Below are 18,227 nucleotides of genomic sequence, written 5' to 3'. Positions count from 1 at the left end.
GGGGCCCGTCCGCCCCGTGTCCGGACTGTGGGGCCCGTCCGCCCCGTGTCCGGACTGTGGGGCCCGTCCGGCCCGTGTCCGGACTGTGGGGCCCGTCCGCCCCGTGTCCGGACTGTGGGGCCCGTCTCCCCGTGTCCGGACTGTGGGGCCCGTCCACCCCGTGTCCGGAGTGTTGGGCCCGTCCACCCCGTGTCCGGACTGTGGGGCCCGTCCACCCCGTGTCCGGACTGTGGGGCCCGTCCACCCCGTGTCCGGACTGTGGGGCAGCCTACCCCGGGTCTAGCCCCAGGTCTTGACTATGGGTCATGCCCGCCCCGTATCCGGACTGTGGGGCCCGTCCACCCCGTGTCTAGAATGTGGGGCCGCCTGCCCCGGGTCTAGCCTGAGGTCTGGACTGTGGGGCCGCCAGCCCCGGGTTTAGCCCCAGGTCTTGACTATGGGGCATGCCCGCCCTGTATCTGGACTGTGGGGCCCGTCCACCCCGTGTCTGGACTGTGGGCCGTCTGCCCCGGGTCTAGCCCCAGGTCTGGACTGTGGGGCCACCTGCCCCGGGATTAGCCCTGTGTCCGGATTGTGGGGCCCGTCTGCCCCGTGTCCGGACTGTGGGGCCCGTCCGCCCCGTGTCTGGACTGTGGGGCCCGTCCGCCCCGTGTCCGGACTGTGGGGCCCGTCCGCCCCGTGTCCGGACTGTGGGGCCCGTCCGCCCCGTGTCCAGACTGTGGGGCCCGTCCGCCCCGTGTCCGGACTGTGGGGCCCGTCCACCCCGTGTCCGGACTGTGGGGCCCGTCCGCCCCGTGTCCGGACTGTGGGGCCCGTCCACCCCGTGTCCGGACTGTGGGGCAGCCTACCCCGGGTCTTGCCCCAGGTCTGGACTGTGGGGCATGTCCGCCCCGTGTCAGGACTGTGGGGCCCGTCCACCCTGTGTCTAGAATGTGGGGCCGCCTGCCCCGGGTCTAGCCTCAGGTCTGGACTGTGGGGCCGCCTGCCCCGGGTCTAGCCCCAGGTCTTGACTATGGGTCATGCCCACCCCGTATCCGGACTGTGGGGCCCGTCCACCCCGTGTCTAGAATGTGGGGCCGCCTGCCCCGGGTCTAGCCTGAGGTCTGGACTGTGGGGCCGCCAGCCCCGGGTTTAGCCCCAGGTCTTGACTATGGGGCATGCCCGCCCCGTATCTGGACTGTGGGGCCCGTCCACCCCGTGTCTGGACTGTGGGCCGCCTGCCCCGGGTCTAGCCCCAGGTCTGGACTGTGGGGCCACCTGCCCCGGGATTAGCCCTGTGTACTGACTGTGGGGCCTGCTCGCCCTGTATCCTGACTGTGGAGCCCGCCCGCCCAATGTCCTGACTGTGGGGCCCGCCCCGTGTCCTGACTGTGGGTCCCGCCCGCCCCGTGTCCTGACTGTGGGTCCCGCCCGCCCCGTGTCCTGACTGTGGGGCCCGTCCGCCCCGTGTCCGGACTGTGGGGCCCGTCCGCCCCGTGTCCGGACTGTGGGGCCCGTCCGCCCCGTGTCCGGACTGTGGGGCCCGTCCGCCCCGTGTCCGGACTGTGGGGCCCGTCCGCCCCGTGTCCGGACTGTGGGGCCCGTCCGCCCCGTGTCCGGACTGTGGGGCCCGTCCGCCCCGTGTCCGGACTGTGGGGCCCGTCCGCCCCGTGTCCGGACTGTGGGGCCCGTCCGCCCCGTGTCCGGACTGTGGGGCCCGTCCGCCCCGTGTCCGGACTGTGGGGCCCGTCCCCCCGTGTCCGGACTGTGGGGCCCGTCCACCCCGTGTCCGGACTGTGGGGCCCGTCCACCCCGTGTCCGGACTGTGGGGCCCGTCCACCCCGTGTCCGGACTGTGGGGCAGCCTACCCCGGGTCTAACCCCAGGTCTGGACTGTGGGGCATGTCCGCCCCGTGTCAGGACTGTGGGGCCCGTCCACCCTGTGTCTAGAATGTGGGGCCGCCTGCCCCGGGTCTAGCCTCAGGTCTGGACTGTGGGGCCGCCTGCCCCGGGTCTAGCCCCAGGTCTTGACTATGGGTCATGCCCGCCCCGTATCCGGACTGTGGGGCCCGTCCACCCCGTGTCTAGAATGTGGGGCCGCCTGCCCCGGGTCTAGCCTGAGGTCTGGACTGTGGGGCCGCCAGCCCCGGGTTTAGCCCCAGGTCTTGACTATGGGGCATGCCCGCCCCGTATCTGGACTGTGGGGCCCGTCCACCCCGTGTCTGGACTGTGGGCCGCCTGCCCCGGGTCTAGCCCCAGGTCTGGACTGTGGGGCCACCTGCCCCGGGATTAGCCCTGTGTCCGGACTGTGGGGCCCATCCGCCCCGTGTCCGGACTGTGGGGCCCGTCCGCCCCGTGTCCGGACTGTGGGGCCCGTCCGCCCCGTGTTCGGACTGTGGGGCCCGTCCGCCCCGTGTCCGGACTGTGGGGCCCGTCCACCCCGTGTCCGGACTGTGGGGCCCGTCCACCCCGTGTCCGGACTGTGGGGCCCGTCCACCCCGTGTCCGGACTGTGGGGCCCGTCCACCCCGTGTCCGGACTGTGGGGCCCGTCCACCCCGTGTCCGGACTGTGGGGCAGCCTACCCCGGGTCTAACCCCAGGTCTGGACTGTGGGGCATGTCCGCCCCGTGTCAGGACTGTGGGGCCCGTCCACCCTGTGTCTAGAATGTGGGGCCGCCTGCCCCGGGTCTAGCCTCAGGTCTGGACTGTGGGGCCGCCTGCCCCGGGTCTAGCCCCAGGTCTTGACTATGGGTCATGCCCGCCCCGTATCCGGACTGTGGGGCCCGTCCACCCCGTGTCTAGAATGTGGGGCCGCCTGCCCCGGGTCTAGCCTGAGGTCTGGACTGTGGGGCCGCCAGCCCCGGGTTTAGCCCCAGGTCTTGACTATGGGGCATGCCCGCCCCGTATCTGGACTGTGGGGCCCGTCCACCCCGTGTCTGGACTGTGGGCCGCCTGCCCCGGGTCTAGCCCCAGGTCTGGACTGTGGGGCCACCTACCCCGGGATTAGCCCTGTGTCCGGACTGTGGGGCCCGTCCGCCCCGTGTCCGGACTGTGGGGCCCGTCCACCCCGTGTCCGGACTGTGGGGCAGCCTACCCCGGGTCTAACCCCAGGTCTGGACTGTGGGGCATGTCCGCCCCGTGTCAGGACTGTGGGGCCCGTCCACCCTGTGTCTAGAATGTGGGGCCGCCTGCCCCGGGTCTAGCCTCAGGTCTGGACTGTGGGGCCGCCTGCCCCGGGTCTAGCCCCAGGTCTTGACTATGGGTCATGCCCGCCCCGTATCCGGACTGTGGGGCCCGTCCACCCCGTGTCTAGAATGTGGGGCCGCCTGCCCCGGGTCTAGCCTGAGGTCTGGACTGTGGGGCCGCCAGCCCCGGGTTTAGCCCCAGGTCTTGACTATGGGGCATGCCCGCCCCGTATCTGGACTGTGGGGCCCGTCCACCCCGTGTCTGGACTGTGGGCCGCCTGCCCCGGGTCTAGCCCCAGGTCTGGACTGTGGGGCCACCTGCCCCGGGATTAGCCCTGTGTCCGGACTGTGGGGCCCGTCCGCCCCGTGTCCGGACTGTGGGGCCCGTCCACCCCGTGTCCGGACTGTGGGGCCCGTCCACCCCGTGTCCAGACTGTGGGGCAGCCTACCCCGGGTCTTGCCCCAGGTCTGGACTGTGGGGCATGTCCGCCCCGTGTCAGGACTGTGGGGCCCGTCCACCCTGTGTCTAGAATGTGGGGCCGCCTGCCCCGGGTCTAGCCTCAGGTCTGGACTGTGGGGCCGCCTGCCCCGGGTCTAGCCCCAGGTCTTGACTATGGGTCATGCCCACCCCGTATCCGGACTGTGGGGCCCGTCCACCCCGTGTCTAGAATGTGGGGCCGCCTGCCCCGGGTCTAGCCTGAGGTCTGGACTGTGGGGCCGCCAGCCCCGGGTTTAGCCCCAGGTCTTGACTATGGGGCATGCCCGCCCCGTATCTGGACTGTGGGGCCCGTTCACCCCGTGTCTGGACTGTGGGCCGCCTGCCCCGGGTCTAGCCCCAGGTCTGGACTGTGGGGCCACCTGCCCCGGGATTAGCCCTGTGTCCTGACTGTGGGGCCTGCTCGCCCTGTATCCTGACTGTGGAGCCCGCCCGCCCAATGTCCTGACTGTGGGGCCCGCCCCGTGTCCTGACTGTGGGTCCCGCCCGCCCCGTGTCCTGACTGTGGGGCTCGCCCGCCCCGTGTCCGGACTGTGGGGCCCGTCCGCCCCGTGTCCGGACTGTGGGGCCCGTCCGCCCCGTGTCCGGACTGTGGGGCCCGTCCGCCCCGTGTCCGGACTGTGGGGCCCGTCCGCCCCGTGTCCGGACTGTGGGGCCCATCCGCCCCGTGTCCGGACTGTGGGGCAGCCTACCCCGGGTCTAACCCCAGGTCTGGACTGTGGGGCATGTCCGCCCCGTGTCAGGACTGTGGGGCCCGTCCACCCTGTGTCTAGAATGTGGGGCCGCCTGCCCCGGGTCTAGCCTCAGGTCTGGACTGTGGGGCCGCCTGCCCCGGGTCTAGCCCCAGGTCTTGACTATGGGTCATACCCGCCCCGTATCCGGACTGTGGGGCCCGTCCACCCCGTGTCTAGAATGTGGGGCCGCCTGCCCCGGGTCTAGCCTGAGGTCTGGACTGTGGGGCCGCCAGCCCCGGGTTTAGCCCCAGGTCTTGACTATGGGGCATGCCCGCCCCGTATCTGGACTGTGGGGCCCGTCCACCCCGTGTCTGGACTGTGGGCCGCCTGCCCCGGGTCTAGCCCCAGGTCTGGACTGTGGGGCCACCTGCCCCGGGATTAGCCCTGTGTCCGGACTGCGGGGGCCCATCCGCCCCGTGTCCGGACTGTGGGGCGTGTCCGGACTGTGGGGCCCGTCCGCCCCGTGTCCGGACTGTGGGGCCCGTCCGCCCCGTGTCCGGACTGTGGGGCCCGTCCGCCCCGTGTCCGGACTGTGGGGCCCGTCCGCCCCGTGTTCGGACTGTGGGGCCCGTCTGCCCCGTGTCCGGACTGTGGGGCCCGTCCACCCCGTGTCCGGACTGTGGGGCCCGTCCACCCCGTGTCCGGACTGTGGGGCCCGTCCACCCCGTGTCCGGACTGTGGGGCAGCCTACCCCGGGTCTAACCCCAGGTCTGGACTGTGGGGCATGTCCGCCCCGTGTCAGGACTGTGGGGCCCGTCCACCCTGTGTCTAGAATGTGGGGCCGCCTGCCCCGGGTCTAGCCTCAGGTCTGGACTGTGGGTCCGCCTGCCCCGGGTCTAGCCCCAGGTCTTGACTATGGGTCATGCCCGCCCCGTATCCGGACTGTGGGGCCCGTCCACCCCGTGTCTAGAATGTGGGGCCGCCTGCCCCGGGTCTAGCCTGAGGTCTGGACTGTGGGGCCGCCAGCCCCGGGTTTAGCCCCAGGTCTTGACTATGGGGCATGCCCGCACCGTATCTGGACTGTGGGGCCCGTCCACCCCGTGTCTGGACTGTGGGCCGCCTGCCCCGGGTCTAGCCCCAGGTCTGGACTGTGGGGCCACCTGCCCCGGGATTAGCCCTGTGTCCGGACTGTGGGGCCCGTCCGCCCCGTGTCCGGACTGTGGGGCCCGTCCACCCCGTGTCCGGACTGTGGGGCCCGTCCGCCCCGTGTCCGGACTGTGGGGCCCGTCCGCCCCCTTTCCGGACTGTGGGGCCCGTCCGCCCCGTGTCCGGACTGTGGGGCCCGTCCGCCCAGTGTCAGGACTGTGGGGCCCGTCCGCCCCGTGTCCGGACTGTGGGGCCCGTCCACCCCGTGTCCGGACTGTGGGGCAGCCTACCCCGGGTCTTGTCCCAGGTCTGGACTGTGGGGCATGTCCGCCCCGTGTCAGGACTGTGGGGCCCGTCCACCCTGTGTCTAGAATGTGGGGCCGCCTGCCCCGGGTCTAGCCTCAGGTCTGGACTGTGGGGCCGCCTGCCCCGGGTCTAGCCCCAGGTCTTGACTATGGGTCATGCCCGCCCCGTATCCGGACTGTGGGGCCCGTCCACCCCGTGTCTAGAATGTGGGGCCGCCTGCCCCGGGTCTAGCCTGAGGTCTGGACTGTGGGGCCGCCAGCCCCGGGTTTAGCCCCAGGTCTTGACTATGGGGCATGCCCGCCCCGTATCTGGACTGTGGGGCCCGTCCACCCCGTGTCTGGACTGTGGGCCGCCTGCCCCGGGTCTAGCCCCAGGTCTGGACTGTGGGGCCACCTGCCCCGGGATTAGCCCTGTGTCCTGACTGTGGGGCCTGCTCGCCCTGTATCCTGACTGTGGAGCCCGCCCGCCCAATGTCCTGACTGTGGGGCCCGCCCCGTGTCCTGACTGTGGGTCCCGCCCACCCCGTGTCCTGACTGTGGGTCCCGCCCACCCCGTGTCCTGACTGTGGGGCTCGCCCGCCCCGTGTCCGGACTGTGGGGCCCGTCCGCCCCGTGTCCAGACTGTGGGGCCCGTCCCCCCGTGTCCGGACTGTGGGGCCCGTCCACCCCGTGTCCGGACTGTGGGGCCCGTCCACCCCGTGTCCGGACTGTGGGGCCCGTCCACCCCGTGTCCGGACTGTGGGGCAGCCTACCCCGGGTCTAACCCCAGGTCTGGACTGTGGGGCATGTCCGCCCCGTGTCAGGACTGTGGGGCCCGTCCACCCTGTGTCTAGAATGTGGGGCCGCCTGCCCCGGGTCTAGCCTCAGGTCTGGACTGTGGGGCCGCCTGCCCCGGGTCTAGCCCCAGGTCTTGACTATGGGTCATGCCCGCCCCGTATCCGGACTGTGGGGCCCGTCCACCCCGTGTCTAGAATGTGGGGCCGCCTGCCCCGGGTCTAGCCTGAGGTCTGGACTGTGGGGCCGCCAGCCCCGGGTTTAGCCCCAGGTCTTGACTATGGGGCATGCCCGCCCCGTATCTGGACTGTGGGGCCCGTCCACCCCGTGTCTGGACTGTGGGCCGCCTGCCCCGGGTCTAGCCCCAGGTCTGGACTGTGGGGCCACCTGCCCCGGGATTAGCCCTGTGTCCGGACTGTGGGGCCCATCCGCCCCGTGTCCGGACTGTGGGGCCCGTCCGCCCCGTGTCCGGACTGTGGGGCCCGTCCGCCCCGTGTCCGGACTGTGGGGCCCGTCCGCCCCGTGTTTGGACTGTGGGGCCCGTCCGCCCCGTGTCCGGACTGTGGGGCCCGTCCACCCCGTGTCCGGACTGTGGGGCCCGTCCACCCCGTGTCCGGACTGTGGGGCCCGTCCACCCCGTGTCCGGACTGTGGGGCAGCCTACCCCGGGTCTAACCCCAGGTCTGGACTGTGGGGCATGTCCGCCCCGTGTCAGGACTGTGGGGCCCGTCCACCCTGTGTCTAGAATGTGGGGCCGCCTGCCCCGGGTCTAGCCTCAGGTCTGGACTGTGGGGCCGCCTGCCCCGGGTCTAGCCCCAGGTCTTGACTATGGGTCATGCCCGCCCCGTATCCGAACTGTGGGGCCCGTCCACCCCGTGTCTAGAATGTGGGGCCGCCTGCCCCGGGTCTAGCCTGAGGTCTGGACTGTGGGGCCGCCAGCCCCGGGTTTAGCCCCAGGTCTTGACTATGGGGCATGCCCGCCCCGTATCTGGACTGTGGGGCCCGTCCACCCCGTGTCTGGACTGTGGGCCGCCTGCCCCGGGTCTAGCCCCAGGTCTGGACTGTGGGGCCACCTGCCCCGGGATTAGCCCTGTGTCCGGACTGTGGGGCCCATCCGCCCCGTGTCCGGACTGTGGGGCCCGTCCGCCCCGTGTCCGGACTGTGGGGCCCGTCCGCCCCGTGTCCGGACTGTGGGGCCCGTCCGCCCCGTGTTCGGACTGTGGGGCCCGTCCGCCCCGTGTTCGGACTGTGGGGCCCGTCCGCCCCGTGTCCGGACTGTGGGGCCCGTCCACCCCGTGTCCGGACTGTGGGGCCCGTCCACCCCGTGTCCGGACTGTGGGGCCCGTCCACCCCGTGTCCGGACTGTGGGGCAGCCTACCCCGGGTCTAACCCCAGGTCTGGACTGTGGGGCATGTCCGCCCCGTGTCAGGACTGTGGGGCCCGTCCACCCTGTGTCTAGAATGTGGGGCCGCCTGCCCCGGGTCTAGCCTCAGGTCTGGACTGTGGGGCCGCCTGCCCCGGGTCTAGCCCCAGGTCTTGACTATGGGTCATGCCCGCCCCGTATCCGGACTGTGGGGCCCGTCCACCCCGTGTCTAGAATGTGGGGCCGCCTGCCCCGGGTCTAGCCTGAGGTCTGGACTGTGGGGCCGCCAGCCCCGGGTTTAGCCCCAGGTCTTGACTATGGGGCATGCCCGCCCCGTATCTGGACTGTGGGGCCCGTCCACCCCGTGTCTGGACTGTGGGCCGCCTGCCCCGGGTCTAGCCCCAGGTCTGGACTGTGGGGCCACCTGCCCCGGGATTAGCCCTGTGTCCGGACTGTGGGGCCCGTTCGCCCCGTGTCCGGACTGTGGGGCCCGTCCACCCCGTGTCCGGACTGTGGGGCAGCCTACCCCGGGTCTAACCCCAGGTCTGGACTGTGGGGCATGTCCGCCCCGTGTCAGGACTGTGGGGCCCGTCCACCCTGTGTCTAGAATGTGGGGCCGCCTGCCCCGGGTCTAGCCTCAGGTCTGGACTGTGGGGCCGCCTGCCCCGGGTCTAGCCCCAGGTCTTGACTATGGGTCATGCCCGCCCCGTATCCGGACTGTGGGGCCCGTCCACCCCGTGTCTAGAATGTGGGGCCGCCTGCCCCGGGTCTAGCCTGAGGTCTGGACTGTGGGGCCGCCAGCCCCGGGTTTAGCCCCAGGTCTTGACTATGGGGCATGCCCGCCCCGTATCTGGACTGTGGGGCCCGTCCACCCCGTGTCTGGACTGTGGGCCGCCTGCCCCGGGTCTAGCCCCAGGTCTGGACTGTGGGGCCACCTGCCCCGGGATTAGCCCTGTGTCCGGACTGTGGGGCCCGTCCGCCCCGTGTCCGGACTGTGGGGCCCGTCCACCCCGTGTCCGGACTGTGGGGCCCGTCCACCCCGTGTCCGGACTGTGGGGCAGCCTACCCCGGGTCTTGCCCCAGGTCTGGACTGTGGGGCATGTCCGCCCCGTGTCAGGACTGTGGGGCCCGTCCACCCTGTGTCTAGAATGTGGGGCCGCCTGCCCCGGGTCTAGCCTCAGGTCTGGACTGTGGGGCCGCCTGCCCCGGGTCTAGCCCCAGGTCTGGACTATGGGTCATGCCCACCCCGTATCCGGACTGTGGGGCCCGTCCACCCCGTGTCTAGAATGTGGGGCCGCCTGCCCCGGGTCTAGCCTGAGGTCTGGACTGTGGGGCCGCCAGCCCCGGGTTTAGCCCCAGGTCTTGACTATGGGGCATGCCCGCCCCGTATCTGGACTGTGGGGCCCGTCCACCCCGTGTCTGGACTGTGGGCCGCCTGCCCCGGGTCTAGCCCCAGGTCTGGACTGTGGGGCCACCTGCCCCGGGATTAGCCCTGTGTCCTGACTGTGGGGCCTGCTCGCCCTGTATCCTGACTGTGGAGCCCGCCCGCCCAATGTCCTGACTGTGGGGCCCGCCCCGTGTCCTGACTGTGGGTCCCGCCCGCCCCGTGTCCTGACTGTGGGGCTCACCCGCCCCGTGTCCGGACTGTGGGGCCCGTCCGCCCCGTGTCCGGACTGTGGGGCCCGTCCGCCCCGTGTCCGGACTGTGGGGCCCGTCCGCCCCGTGTCCGGACTGTGGGGCCCGTCCGCCCCGTGTCCGGACTGTGGGGCCCGTCCGCCCCGTGTCCGGACTGTGGGGCCCGTCCGCCCCGTGTCCGGACTGTGGGGCAGCCTACCCCGGGTCTAACCCCAGGTCTGGACTGTGGGGCATGTCCGCCCCGTGTCAGGACTGTGGGGCCCGTCCACCCTGTGTCTAGAATGTGGGGCCGCCTGCCCCGGGTCTAGCCTCAGGTCTGGACTGTGGGGCCGCCTGCCCCGGTTCTAGCCCCAGGTCTTGACTATGGGTCATACCCGCCCCGTATCCGGACTGTGGGGCCCGTCCACCCCGTGTCTAGAATGTGGGGCCGCCTGCCCCGGGTCTAGCCTGAGGTCTGGACTGTGGGGCCGCCAGCCCCGGGTTTAGCCCCAGGTCTTGACTATGGGGCATGCCCGCCCCGTATCTGGACTGTGGGGCCCGTCCACCCCGTGTCTGGACTGTGGGCCGCCTGCCCCGGGTCTAGCCCCAGGTCTGGACTGTGGGGCCACCTGCCCCGGGATTAGCCCTGTGTCCGGACTGCGGGGGCCCATCCGCCCCGTGTCCGGACTGTGGGGCCCGTCCGCCCCGTGTCCGGACTGTGGGGCCCGTCCGCCCCGTGTCCGGACTGTGGGGCCCGTCCGCCCCGTGTCCGGACTGTGGGGCCCGTCCGCCCCGTGTTCGGACTGTGGGGCCCGTCCGCCCCGTGTCCGGACTGTGGGGCCTGTCCACCCCGTGTCCGGACTGTGGGGCCCGTCCACCCCGTGTCCGGACTGTGGGGCCCGTCCACCCCGTGTCCGGACTGTGGGGCAGCCTACCCCGGGTCTAACCCCAGGTCTGGACTGTGGGGCATGTCCGCCCCGTGTCAGGACTGTGGGGCCCGTCCACCCTGTGTCTAGAATGTGGGGCCGCCTGCCCCGGGTCTAGCCTCAGGTCTGGACTGTGGGGCCGCCTGCCCCGGGTCTAGCCCCAGGTCTTGACTATGGGTCATGCCCGCCCCGTATCCGGACTGTGGGGCCCGTCCACCCCGTGTCTAGAATGTGGGGCCGCCTGCCCCGGGTCTAGCCTGAGGTCTGGACTGTGGGGCCGCCAGCCCCGGGTTTAGCCCCAGGTCTTGACTATGGGGCATGCCCGCACCGTATCTGGACTGTGGGGCCCGTCCACCCCGTGTCTGGACTGTGGGCCGCCTGCCCCGGGTCTAGCCCCAGGTCTGGACTGTGGGGCCACCTGCCCCGGGATTAGCCCTGTGTCCGGACTGTGGGGCCCGTCCGCCCCGTGTCCGGACTGTGGGGCCCGTCCACCCCGTGTCCGGACTGTGGGGCCCGTCCGCCCCGTGTCCGGACTGTGGGGCCCGTCCGCCCCCTGTCCGGACTGTGGGGCCCGTCCGCCCCGTGTCCGGACTGTGGGGCCCGTCCGCCCAGTGTCCGGACTGTGGGGCCCGTCCGCCCAGTGTCAGGACTGTGGGGCCCGTCCGCCTCGTGTCAGGACTGTGGGGCCCGTCCGCCCCGTGTCCGGACTGTGGGGCCCGTCCACCCCGTGTCCGGACTGTGGGGCAGCCTACCCCGGGTCTTGCCCCAGGTCTGGACTGTGGGGCATGTCCGCCCCGTGTCAGGACTGTGGGGCCCGTCCACCCTGTGTCTAGAATGTGGGGCCGCCTGCCCCGGGTCTAGCCTCAGGTCTGGACTGTGGGGCCGCCTGCCCCGGGTCTAGCCCCAGGTCTTGACTATGGGTCATGCCCGCCCCGTATCCGGACTGTGGGGCCCGTCCACCCCGTGTCTAGAATGTGGGGCCGCCTGCCCCGGGTCTAGCCTGAGGTCTGGACTGTGGGGCCGCCAGCCCCGGGTTTAGCCCCAGGTCTTGACTATGGGGCATGCCCGCCCCGTATCTGGACTGTGGGGCCCGTCCACCCCGTGTCTGGACTGTGGGCCGCCTGCCCCGGGTCTAGCCCCAGGTCTGGACTGTGGGGCCACCTGCCCCGGGATTAGCCCTGTGTCCTGACTGTGGGGCCTGCTCGCCCTGTATCCTGACTGTGGAGCCCGCCCGCCCAATGTCCTGACTGTGGGTCCCGCCCCGTGTCCTGACTGTGGGTCCCGCCCACCCCGTGTCCTGACTGTGGGTCCCGCCCACCCCGTGTCCTGACTGTGGGGCCCGTCCGCCCCGTGTCCGGACTGTGGGGCCCGTCCGCCCCGTGTCCGGACTGTGGGGCCCGTCCGCCCCGTGTCCGGACTGTGGGGCCCGTCCGCCCCGTGTCCGGACTGTGGGGCCCGTCCGCCCCGTGTCCGGACTGTGGGGCCCGTCCGCCCCGTGTCCGGACTGTGGGGCCCGTCCGCCCCGTGTCCGGACTGTGGGGCCCGTCCGCCCCGTGTCCGGACTGTGGGGCCCGTCCGCCCCGTGTCCGGACTGTGGGGCCCGTCCGCCCCGTGTCCGGACTGTGGGGCCCGTCCGCCCCGTGTCCGGACTGTGGGGCCCGTCCGCCCCGTGTCCGGACTGTGGGGCCCGTCCGCCCCGTGTCCAGACTGTGGGGCCCGTCCGCCCCGTGTCCAGACTGTGGGGCCCGTCCCCCCATGTCCGGACTGTGGGGCCCGTCCACCCCGTGTCCGGACTGTGGGGCCCGTCCACCCCGTGTCCGGACTGTGGGGCCCGTCCACCCCGTGTCCGGACTGTGGGGCAGCCTACCCCGGGTCTAACCCCAGGTCTGGACTGTGGGGCATGTCCGCCCCGTGTCAGGACTGTGGGGCCCGTCCACCCTGTGTCTAGAATGTGGGGCCGCCTGCCCCGGGTCTAGCCTCAGGTCTGGACTGTGGGGCCGCCTGCCCCGGGTCTAGCCCCAGGTCTTGACTATGGGTCATGCCCGCCCCGTATCCGGACTGTGGGGCCCGTCCACCCCGTGTCTAGAATGTGGGGCCGCCTGCCCCGGGTCTAGTCTGAGGTCTGGACTGTGGGGCCGCCAGCCCCAGGTTTAGCCCCAGGTCTTGACTATGGGGCATGCCCGCCCCGTATCTGGACTGTGGGGCCCGTCCACCCCGTGTCTGGACTGTGGGCCGCCTGCCCCGGGTCTAGCCCCAGGTCTGGACTGTGGGGCCACCTGCCCCGGGATTAGCCCTGTGTCCGGACTGTGGGGCCCGTCCGCCCCGTGTCCGGACTGTGGGGCCCGTCCGCCCCGTGTCCGGACTGTGGGGCCCGTCCGCCCCGTGTTCGGACTGTGGGGCCCGTCCGCCCCGTGTCCGGACTGTGGGGCCCGTCCGCCCCGTGTCCGGACTGTGGGGCCCGTCCGCCCCGTGTCCGGACTGTGGGGCCCGTCCACCCCGTGCCCGGACTGTGGGGCAGCCTACCCCGGGTCTAGCCCCAGGTCTGGACTGTGGGGCATGTCCGCCCCGTGTCAGGACTGTGGGGCCCGTCCACCCTGTGTCTAGAATGTGGGGCCGCCTGCCCCGGGTCTAGCCTCAGGTCTGGACTGTGGGGCCGCCTGCCCCGGGTCTAGCCCCAGGTCTTGACTATGGGTCATGCCCGCCCCGTATCCGGACTGTGGGGCCCGTCCACCCCGTGTCTAGAATGTGGGGCCGCCTGCCCCGGGTCTAGCCTGAGGTCTGGACTGTGGGGCCGCCAGCCCCGGGTTTAGCCCCAGGTCTTGACTATGGGGCATGCCCGCCCCGTATCTGGACTGTGGGGCCCGTCCACCCCGTGTCTGGACTGTGGGCCGCCTGCCCCGGGTCTAGCCCTGTGTCCGGACTGTGGGGCCCGTCCGCCCCGTGTCCGGACTGTGGGGCCCGTCCGCCCCGTGTCCGGACTGTGGGGCCCGTCCGCCCCGTGTCCGGACTGTGGGGCCCGTCCGCCCCGTGTCCGGACTGTGGGGCCCGTCCGCACCGTGTCCGGACTGTGGGGCCCGTCCGCACCGTGTCCGGACTGTGGGGCCCGTCCACCCCGTGTCCGGACTGTGGGGCCCGTCCACCCCGTGCCCGGACTGTGGGGCAGCCTACCCCGGGTCTAGCCCCAGGTCTGGACTGTGGGGCATGTCCGCCCCGTGTCAGGACTCTGGGGCCCGTCCACCCTGTGTCTAGAATGTGGGGCCGCCTGCCCCGGGTCTAGCCTCAGGTCTGGACTGTGGGGCCGCCTGCCCCGGGTCTAGCCCCAGGTCTTGACTATGGGTCATGCCCGCCCCGTATCCGGACTGTGGGGCCCGTCCACCCCGTGTCTAGAATGTGGGGCCGCCTGCCCCGGGTCTAGCCTGAGGTCTGGACTGTGGGGCCGCCAGCCCCGGGTTTAGCCCCAGGTCTTGACTATGGGGCATGCCCGCCCCGTATCTGGACTGTGGGGCCCGTCCACCCCGTGTCTGGACTGTGGGCCGCCTGCCCCGGGTCTAGCCCCAGGTCTGGACTGTGGGGCCACCTGCCCCGGGATTAGCCCTGTGTCCGGACTGTGGGGCCTGCCCGCCCTGTATCCTGACTGTGGAGCCCGCCCGCCCAATGTCCTGACTGTGGGGCCCGCCCTGTGTCCTGACTGTGGGGCCCGTCCGCCCTGTGTCCGGACTGTGGGGCCCGTCCACCCCGTATCCGGACTGTGGGGCCCGTCCACCCTGTGTCCGGACTGTGGGGCCCGTCCACCCTGTGTCCGGACTGTGGGGCCCGTCCACCCAGTGTCCGGACTGTGGGGCCCGTCCACCCCGTGTCCGGACTGTGGGGCCCGTCCACCCCGTGTCCGGACTGTGGGTCGCCTGCCCCGGGTCTAGCCCCAGGTCTGGACTGTGGGGCATGTCCGCCCCATGTCAGGTCTGTGAGGCCCGTCCACCCCGTGTCTAGAACATGGGACCGCCTGCCCCGGGTCTAGCCTCAGGTCTGGACTGTGGGGCCGCCTGCCCCGGGTCTAGCCCCAGGTCTGAACTATGGGGCATGCCCGCCCCGTGTCCGGACTGTGGGGCCCGTCCACCCCGTGTCTGGACTGTGGGCCGCCTGCCCCGGGTCTAGCCCCAGGTCTGGACTGTGGGGCCCGCCCGCCCCGTGTCGTGACTGTGGAGCCCGTCCGCCCCGTGTCCTGACTGTGGAGCCCGCCCGCCCCGTGTCCTGACTGTGGGGCCCGCCCGCCCCGTGTCCTGACTGTGGGGCCCGCCCGCCCCGTGTCCTGACTGTGGGGCCCGCCCGCCCTGTGTCCTGACTGTGGGGCCCGCCCGCCCCGTGTTCTGACTGTGGGGCCCGTCCACCCCGTGTCTGGACTGTGGGCCGCCTGCCCCGGGTCTAGCCCCAGGTCTGGACTGTGGGGCCCGCCCGCCCCGTGTCGTGACTGTGGAGCCCGTCCGCCCCGTGTCCTGACTGTGGAGCCCGCCCGCCCCGTGTCCTGACTGTGGGGCCCGCCCGCCCCGTGTCCTGACTGTGGGGCCCGCCCGCCCCGTGTCCAGACTGTGGGGCTCATCCGCCCCGTGTCTAGACTTTGGGGCCGCTTGCCCCGGGTCTAGCCCCGTTTCCGGTCTGTGGGGCACGCCCACCCCAAGCTTGGACTGTGGGGCCCGTCCGTCCCAGGTCTAGCCCCGAGCCTGGACTGTGGGGCCCGGCCGCCCTATATCCGGACTACGGCCGCCCAGTGTCCGGACTATGGGCCCGTCCGCCCCGTGTCCGGACTGTGGGGCAACCTGCATCGGGTCTAGCCCCAGGTCTGGACTGTGGGGCCCCCCACCCGCCCCAGGTCCGGACGGTGGGGCCGCCCGCCCCGAGTCTAGCCCCAGGTCTGGACTGTTGGGGCCCCCCGCCAGCCCCGGGTACGGACTGTGGGGCCCGCCGCCCACCCCGGGTACGGACTGTGGGGCCCCCCATTCGCCCCGAGTCTGGACTGTGGGGAAGCCTGCCCCGGGTCTGGACTGTGGGGCATGTCCGCCCCATGTCAGGACTGTGGGGCCCGTCCACCCCGTGTCTGGACTGTGGGGCCGCCTGCCCCTGGTCTAGCCTCAGGTCTGGACTGTGGGGCCGCCTGCCCTGGGACTAGCCCCGTGTCCGGACTGTGGGGCCCGTCCGCCCCGAGCCTGGACTGTGGGGCCCGTCCGCCATATGTCCGGACTGTGGCTCCCCCCGTGTCCGGACTGTGGGGACCGTCCACCCCGTGTCCGGACTGTGGGCCGTCTGCCCCGGGTCTAGCCCCAGGTCTGGACTGTGGGGCCGCCTGCCCCGGGATTAGCCCTGTGTTCGGACTGTGGGGCCCGCCCGCCCCATGTCCTGACTGTGGAGCCCGCCCTCCCCGTGTCCTGACTGTGGGGCCCGCCCGCCCCGTGTCCTGACTGTGGGGCCCGCCCGCCCCGTGTCCTGACTGTGGGCCCGCCGGGGCCCGCCCGCCCCGTGTCCTGACTGTGGGTCCCGCCCGCCCCGTGTCCTGACTGTGGGTCCCGCCCGCCCCGAGTCCAGACTGTGGGGCCCATCCGCCCCGAGTCCAGACTGTGGGGCCCATCCGCCCCGTGTCCGCACTTGGGGCCGCCTGCCCCGGGTCTAGCCCCAGGTCTGGACTGTGGGGCCACCTGCCCCAGGACTAGCCCTGTGTCTGGACTGTGGGGCACGCCCGCCCCGAGCCTGAACTGTGGGACATGCCCGCCCCGAGTGGAAAAGGGGAGCCTGTCTGCCCCGGGCCTGGACGGTGGGGCCCGTCCGCCCTGAGCCTGGACTGTGGGGCCCCCCGCCCGCCCCGGGTCTAGACTGTGTGGCCGGCTGCCCCCGGGTCTAGCCCCGAGCCTGGACTGTGGGGCCCCCCGCCCGCCCCGTGTCCTGACTGTGGGGCCCCCCGCCCGCCCCATGTCCTGACTGTGGGGCCAGCCTGTCCCGTGTCCTGACTGTGGGGCCCATCGGCCCCGTGTCCGGCCTTTGCGGCCGCCTGCCCCGGTTCTAGCTCCAGGTCTGGACAGTGGGGACCCACGCCTGCCCCGGGTCCGGACTGTGGGGCCCCCCACCCGCCCCGACTCCGGACTGTGGGGCCCCCCATCCGCCCCGATCCTGGACTTTGGGGCCTGTTCGCCCGAGCCTGGACCGTGCGGCCCGTCCTCCCCGAGCCTGGACCGTGGGACCCGTCCTCCCCGAGCCTGGACTGAGGGACCCGTCCTCCCCGAGCCTGGACCGAGGGGCCCGTCCGCCCCGAGCCTGGACCGTGGGGCCCGTCCGCCCCGAGCCTGGACTGTGGGGCCCGTCCAACCCGAGCCTCGACTGTGGGGCCCGTCCAACCCGAGCCTGGACTGTGGGGCCCGTCCGCCCTGTGTCTGGATTGTTAGGCCGCCTGTCCCGGATCTAGCCTCGGGTCCGGACTGTGGGGCCCGCCCGCCCCGGGTCTGGACTGTGGGGCCCGCCCGCCCCGGGTCCGGACTGTGGGGGGCGGGGCCCGCCCGCCCCGGGCTACTTTCAGTGGTATGTCAGCCGATTGTGGTTTGTAGGCTTCTTTTCCTTACTGTCTCAATGCTTCATTAACTAGCAATTCTGCTGATATTGGTAAGAATGACTTCCGGGTTATAACGGCTGATCCTATCAAACAGCAAGGAGGTGCCTTAATAAAGTACAGTCCTGAGGGTAGCTGGTGAGGCCAACAAATTTCCAGTCCATCCCTCATACTTAGATGTTAAAGGCAGACCTGTTCAATATGCTATCCATGTCCCAGTTTGGCCTCTTGTTGGTAGGAGATGTAAATGGTTGCTTTAAACAGAATGAAGCTATTTTAAGTCTGATGTCGGGAGTCTCAGAATGGACTGGTCGACATTTTACTTAGCAAAATATTTATGTCCCAGTTATCCTTTTAGTTGAAGTTGGTCATGGTTGTGATTAGTAGGGGAGTAACGACTGCGGTCGCAGCAAGTCACAAAGGCCCGGAGGATCAGGGGCCCGCCGACACCAGCAGAACCTTTAATTAGATGTGTGTCCTCCTACGCACATCCAGTTGAAGTGTATTGCTGTGGACATACCTATTGTGTCCTTTAGCGACAATGCATTCTGTCGGCCAATCATAGGCCAGCACATGACGGGGCGCATGGCAGTAACGTCATGCACTCCCGTCACAGGCCGAAGTCAGCTGCCTGCTTCACAACAGGACTTGCGGAGCGGGAGTGAAGGGAAGGTGGGTAGAGTATTTAAATATTTATTTTAAATAAGTTGCCATACTACTATATGTAGCATCGGCGTCTCTGCCCCCTGCTAGGCAGAGACGCCGTCCCATTCACCTCCTCGCTCCCCGCTCTGCGTTCACCAGCGCTCCTCTTCCTGCAGCCGGCGCGCGCAGCTCCCCGGGCACTGTGCTTAGGGCGCGCTCGCTCCCTCCCTCTTAAAGGGGCCGCATGCGCCGTCCTAAGGAGTCCTCGGCCAATAGCCGAGGGTCCTCCCATATATAAGGCACCTCCTCCAAAATGGAGGTGCCCGAGCAAAAGTTGTTGCACAGTGTTTCTGACTTCTGCTTCAGCCCTCAGGTCCCGCTGCTAGCCTGACTACCAGTCTTGCCCACCAGCCTGTTACCTGCCGTGCCTGCCAGCCCGCTCACCTGGGAGCACTTGCCTGTTGCCTGCCTGGTACCTGCCGTGCCTGTCAGCCCGCTCACCTGGGAGCACTTGCCTGTGACCTGCCTGTTACCTG

Source organism: Phyllobates terribilis, unplaced genomic scaffold (genome assembly GCF_046119375.1).
Source record: "Phyllobates terribilis strain yellow unplaced genomic scaffold, ASM4611937v1 Scaffold_299__1_contigs__length_2334479, whole genome shotgun sequence".
NCBI lineage: Eukaryota > Metazoa > Chordata > Amphibia > Anura > Dendrobatidae > Phyllobates > Phyllobates terribilis.
This window is presented reverse-complemented; position numbering follows the sequence as displayed.